The sequence below is a fragment of the Pyxicephalus adspersus genome, chromosome 3, assembly GCF_032062135.1.
Source record: "Pyxicephalus adspersus chromosome 3, UCB_Pads_2.0, whole genome shotgun sequence".
NCBI lineage: Eukaryota > Metazoa > Chordata > Amphibia > Anura > Pyxicephalidae > Pyxicephalus > Pyxicephalus adspersus.
Window position 1 is genome coordinate 115,670,093 of NC_092860.1, and position 6,355 is coordinate 115,676,447.

The window sequence follows — 6,355 nt, forward strand, 5'->3', positions numbered from 1 at the left end:
TAACACATTTTTTGCAAGAAATGTTAAGATGAACTTCAAGGATCTATTCAACCAAAAAGCTACATAATGCTGACGGCATATAAATTATGTTATCTCAGTTTACATGTCTGAATATGTTTATTAGTTGTCGAAAAGAATCAACAGAAATCACATAAATAAAACATTTATTCATATGCTTACAAGATAGATACTAGATAATCAAAACATTTGCATCCATAAGACACCTATTTTCCTCTTACATCATTCATATGGATATATTTGCAGTTTGTGTTTGCAGGGAAATTGCTGGGCTTAGTACCAAATCAGTGAAATTGCAGTAATGCAAATTTAATGCCAAAATAAAAGCCCCTTAAGTGAACTACCTGCATTTTATATATTTAAAGTTTGAAATGTCAACATTTTGTAGTAATTGGTTGCGTGGAATGTACATTTAAGAAAACAACTTATTCTCACATGCTATTAAATAGTACAAGAAAGGTCATAATGCAGTAGACATCTTTAAAGTTTTAAAGTTGACTTTAAAGTTGTGGTTGTCCTAAACATACACATGTGTATCAGTTTCTATATATGTAAATGTGCATGTATGTGTGTGTATATATATATATATATATATATATATATATAAATATATATATATATATATATATATACACACACACATACACACACAGATACATACACACACTTTTTTACATTATAAATAAAATTATACTGTTTGAATTCATATGATTTTCATATTATCTATGATTTTTTTTTTTAACTATGCTACTATGTTCAGATTTGTGATGATTACAATATCAAGCCAAATTCCCCACATTTTGTTTGGTATAATAGAGCAAACCTGTTGTTCAGTAATTGAGTCACAGTAACTCTGCCTAGGCATGTAGCTAACAATCACCCGCTAATGGGAGGACGTCTAGCTATTGCTCTTTGGTCTATTGGGCTTGTAACTAATTCAAGTATTTGGCAATAAGTCCATGCAATGCTTCTGTAAACCTATTACTGTACACAGCAGACTAAGATTTCAGTCTAACTTAGGTCATGATAAGCCAAAGCCAAATATTTGCAGCTGTGCAAATGAGCGACAAACAAACTGGAGGTAAATTCAAGTAACAGTATGATTAATTTGAGGATGGATTATATATGATTGTTGACAGATTCATTTTTAACCTCATTTCAGGTTATTGCAGATGAGGTTAGGCCACTCCACAAGCACTTTAGGAAATAAATATACATACAGGTGCCATACACACCAATAGCTTTGCTGTATAGATTTAGCTCAAATAGAATATAGTCCCAACATACCACATTAAAAAAAATGGCTTGTTCAGGTTTACCTTGGTCACTGACTGCTTTGTACATTACCTGCTCCCATGGTAACTAATTTAACTAGTAGTAACCTGTTACCATGTTAAACCATGGTAAACAGCCCCAGTGTCTGACCTTGCACACTGGGTAAATTTAAAGGATAAAAAGATGTTTGTTTTGCCAAATGCAAGCTTCTGTTTGGATTTGGATATTACAAACCACATCCATATGTCTGTAGTAAACTAGAGAAATGATGCAATTGGTTGGATTTGTACATCAATGACCTGTATTCTAATTTATTTTTATTGGGTATTATAAAAAATAAACAACTATTATTGAGGCAACCAAAGAAAGTGGTACGGTGCAACTCCTTGGAAATGATGGGTACAATCAATCCTAAAGAAAATAGTTTCTGAAGCAAAATATTGCCATAAAGGTTGTAAACAGTGCCAATAAAGAATCATCAGAAGGTCATGCCATTGAGGTAAAGATCAAGGAGACTAGTTGCACCAAAAATGTCAACAAAGGAGACTGCATACCATGGAAATAATTGGCTGAAGAAGGAAGGGAGAGTAAAAGATCAAAATGTCTATAATCGCTGGTTTAATGAAGGTGGGAGAAATGTGTATACCTAAGTTGACCATATGAAGGAAAATTTAGACAAGGTGTTGAAAAGTTGACCAGTTCACTTTCTTCACTACTAGTCTTGCCACTTCAAGGAAAGGTAGGAGGTTAGGGAGGTTAAGAGGTGCAACTGTGGGGTCCATATGTATCAGTTCAGCAACTTTGTGATACATTTTTGAGCAAAAAGCGGACTCATCTGGGCAGTGTTTTTCAACCAAGGTGGAGGGTTCATCCAGAAGTTGCTAGCAGATCCTTGAGCAGTGAGCAGTTTGTTCCTCAGGTCAGTTTAGGTAACATCAATAGTCTTTTTGGCTATTTGAAAAGGGCGACATTCTTCCCAATGGCCAGCAATGTAATGTAGGCATTCTCCCTACTGATCACTACTCGTACTGTGAGCTGTAGAAATAATAATTATATAAGGGGTTTCCCGAAGACCTGAAAGTTATTTCAAGGGTTCCTCCATGTTATAAAGGTCAAGAAACACTGCGGTAGGGAACTGCCAACATGAATGAAAGAACGAGCCCAGACAGGGGCACCCACGGAAATACAAAGTAGAGCAATCTTGACAGAATTTGGAGAGTCTAGTTGGGATCCACAGCGAGAAAAAGTAAAAAGAGAGAAGATAGGGTTGGAAGGTACATCTCGCATCCCATCACAAATAACCATCTCGCACTTTACAAATAACCATTGACTTACAGATAGTTTTTATATTACCAATACCTTACCAAAAGGAAAAATGTACCTATCGCAAGCCCTATCAATGTCATTCAAAATGTTGGGGGGATAAAAATGCTACTTTGCCTGGGGGCCATTTTCGCCCTAATCCATCTCTTTCAGTACTTTTTACCTCTCATTTCAGCTATAAGGAAGGCATGGGCTATGAGCTCTAAATTCTTGTTTTTTTGTAGTACCAGCTGACACAAGCATCAATGGCAACAGGAAATATTCTGATTTGTAAATAGGATATACAATACAGGCTGAGCTGGAATTGTCAAATGCAGTCTTTTAGCACTCTGGAAATTCTTCTGGACCGATTATAATTTTAGTTATTATTAAGGGACTGGGACAACTTTCAGATTATACATTAAACATTACCCAAAGTTAGGGGACAGGGGATTTTTCATCTTCTACTATACCCCCTATGCATGGATGGCCTAATCCCATTTCCGATCTTGACATTTCATGCTCTTTCATGATCTCATACTATTGGTTCCTGATTAAACTATTTAAAAAGAATGTTATATTTATAAAATGATAAGCTGTTTAACCTCTCACCTTCTGGTGGCTCTCTGTCCTCAAGAAGCTCCCCTCCAGCATTATAAAATTCTTAATGTTTTTTTTTTCTTTTACATATGTCTTTAGGTGGGTCATGTAATGTGATCTGTTGGAGTTCCTTGATGATGTGGTGAGCAGTGCTGATGTGATGGCATAAGCTCCCCTCTCTCTTATTACACTCAGAGGTATCTGTCAAAACACATTTAAACACATTATTTTGTCAGAGATGGTTTTGCTGGTCACTTTTATCATATGCATTCTGATTTTTTTTATGTTTAACTTTTTTTCCCCTTACTTCTACAGCATAATATCGGACAAGATTTTTTGTAGTTTTGAAAAAGATTTGACAAGAGTAAATTTGTGTGTCAGTTTACTGTCACCCTATTGGCGAGATGTCACTTTTCTTTTTCTTATCTCTGTGATATTAGGACTAGAAATAAGGGCCGGCAGGCAGGAATGTTAACCTGGCAGATATTTCAACACTTACTCATTAAATTGAATAAAAAATGGGTTTTCTTTCAGTCCTTGCAGACTGTGTCACCATTAGAAATACTTTCACATACTGTTAGTCTTGGGGTATATCCCCTCCCTACTTGGTTTCAAAAAATGAAAAGTCTGTAGTTGGGATTTAAAGCAGTGTTTAAAGCATACAACTTTACATTCCATATGTAAGGCAGGAAATTTAGGAAAAAGATTTTCAGTACAGTAGTACCTGAAATCGAAAACTTATGAAAAATGTGAGCAATCAGCCTTTATTTTCTCCTATATAGTGAAATGTCTGGTTGATGTTTGCTGCCATAGTACATCATCCTACTGGATGGCAGGAAAATTGAATGCAGAAGATATCAAGGCATTGCCCAGAAGCCAGAAATAATTTAGAACATGTTAAGGCCTTTTAAAGAAATCGTTATTGGATGCTTACTTTAAAGTAAACGAGTAGACATGATATGGTAAATTACGTATTTAGATATTACCAAGTGGCCCCTTGCTGACCTTTAGCTGCAGGCACTGTACAGGAATTCTTCTTAACTTAAAAAATCAAAAGCACTGAAGTACTTTACCTTGTTTTAGAAGCTCAAATCAATCTGCTTCCTTTTCTCCTCCTCTGAGTTTACATTATGCATATGAAAGCTACTTATTCATTGTTCAGGAAGTGCTAAACTGCTGAAAGAACTTTACTATTCCTGATGTGACATTTGAGGATTCAGTACTCCAAAGTAAATTTAGCTATAAAGGTCATTAGAGGTTTGGTTTAACCCCCTAGCGTTCTAATTCTGTAATTTTTGATGCAAAAAGTGATCCTATTTTTTTTTGCGTAGAAATGTTTGTTTATATTGTGGGCCTGTAATTCTTAGGATTAACTCCCGGGTATAATAATTATATTTATTTATTATATTAGAATCATAAATTATAATATAATATATAATTATAAATCATTAATATAAAAAATAATGAAATTATAGTCCAAAACAATGTAATTTATCAAAAAAAAAATTTTATCAAAAATTTCTTACTGAAATTTTCCAAACAAGGGTGCAATATTGTTGATAAATAATAATATAAATTATATGCAGATTTTAGGAAAAAAAAATTTACTTTTTTCAGTAGACATCCCGGGTGTGGTAGATTTTGAAGCAGGGTGCTGCACAAAGCCCAACATCACAGTCAGGTCAGTAGAACCTGGTTTCCTTGCATTTCTTCCTCCCTCTGTCATCGGTCTTTGAGCAGCAAACCACGCAAATCCTTGTAGGTGCTGCCTTTTTCGGGGTTGGTGGGATGTATTCAACGAAGTGACGACCGGTCAGGCATTCTGGGTTGACAATGGTGGAAGCACAACGTCCAGGTCTATTCATAGCCACTGATGGTGTTTGGTGGTTCTTGACTATGGATTCGGAAACTTGCAAAATGAATTCTGAATGATTCACAGGCCTCTGACTATTTTTTTTGTATAGAACATAGGCATTCCATAGGCACTGCTCAACCAGACGCCTGAAAATCTTCTTGAAATACTTCCTTTGCTGTTTCCTCATCACTGGGTAGAATGTCATGGCTTGGTCAGCTCTGTCGACACCTCCCATGGTGTTGTTGTAGTCAATCACCACCTGTGGCTTCATCACTTCTTTCCCACATTTTGTGTGTACCAGAACGGTGGAGGCATCATGGACAGTACTCATCAGGCACACATCTTTACTGTCACGCCATCTCAGGGCCATCATCTTGCCTTTCTGCCAGGCAACAATTTCTCCTGTCTTCAGCTTCCCTTTTGCAAACAGTGATGGCAGGTTGTGCCGGTTAGCCCTAACAGTTCCATACGCATCCGTTCTGTGTCGCAGAAGGAACTCATAAAGCTCAGGAGAGGTGTAGAAATTTTCATTTATGACACAATAGCCCTGATCTAGCAATGGCTCAGTGAGGGATACCACTGAAGATGTGGCCAATCCATAATGGCTGTATCTGGGGTCAAACTGTGTCCCTTTTCCAGTGTATAGCACCGTATTACAGATGTAGCCAGATGAGGATTCGCACAGCATATAGGTCTTCACGCCAAATCATGCCCTCTTTCTGGCACATAGGTTTGCTGGAAATTTTTTAGAATCATTTGAGAAACTTCCCAAATTTTCTTGAGTTTTGGTGCAGGATGGGTAGTCTCATCAAATTCTTCATTGTTTGCAAAGTGCAGGTACTTCATGATGAGGAAAAAGCAGTATTCTGGCATGACTGTGCCAAAGAATGGAGTGGCAATCATTTTGTTCCTGGACCAGTACCACTTCTGCACAGGTTTGCCCACAACTCCCTGCATGATATGTTCTTTTATAGTGTCAAGGTAATATGTTAGCAAACAAGGAGCAGCATATATTTTTGCATAAAAAAAGCAAAAAATTTCAAAATGTTAGCAAACAGAGCAGCATACATGTTGACATAAAAAAAATTAAAAAGTTAGCACAGAGCAGCACACATGTTGGCAAAAAAAAAAAAAAAGCAAAAAAATTTAAAAAGTTAGCAAACACAGATCAGCATATATGTTTGCATAAAAAAATTTAGCAAAAAAGTTAGCAAACACAGGGCAGCATATATGTTTGCATAAAAAAAAATTAGCAAAAATTTACAAAAAGTTAGCAAAGACAGAGCAGCATACATGTGGGCATAA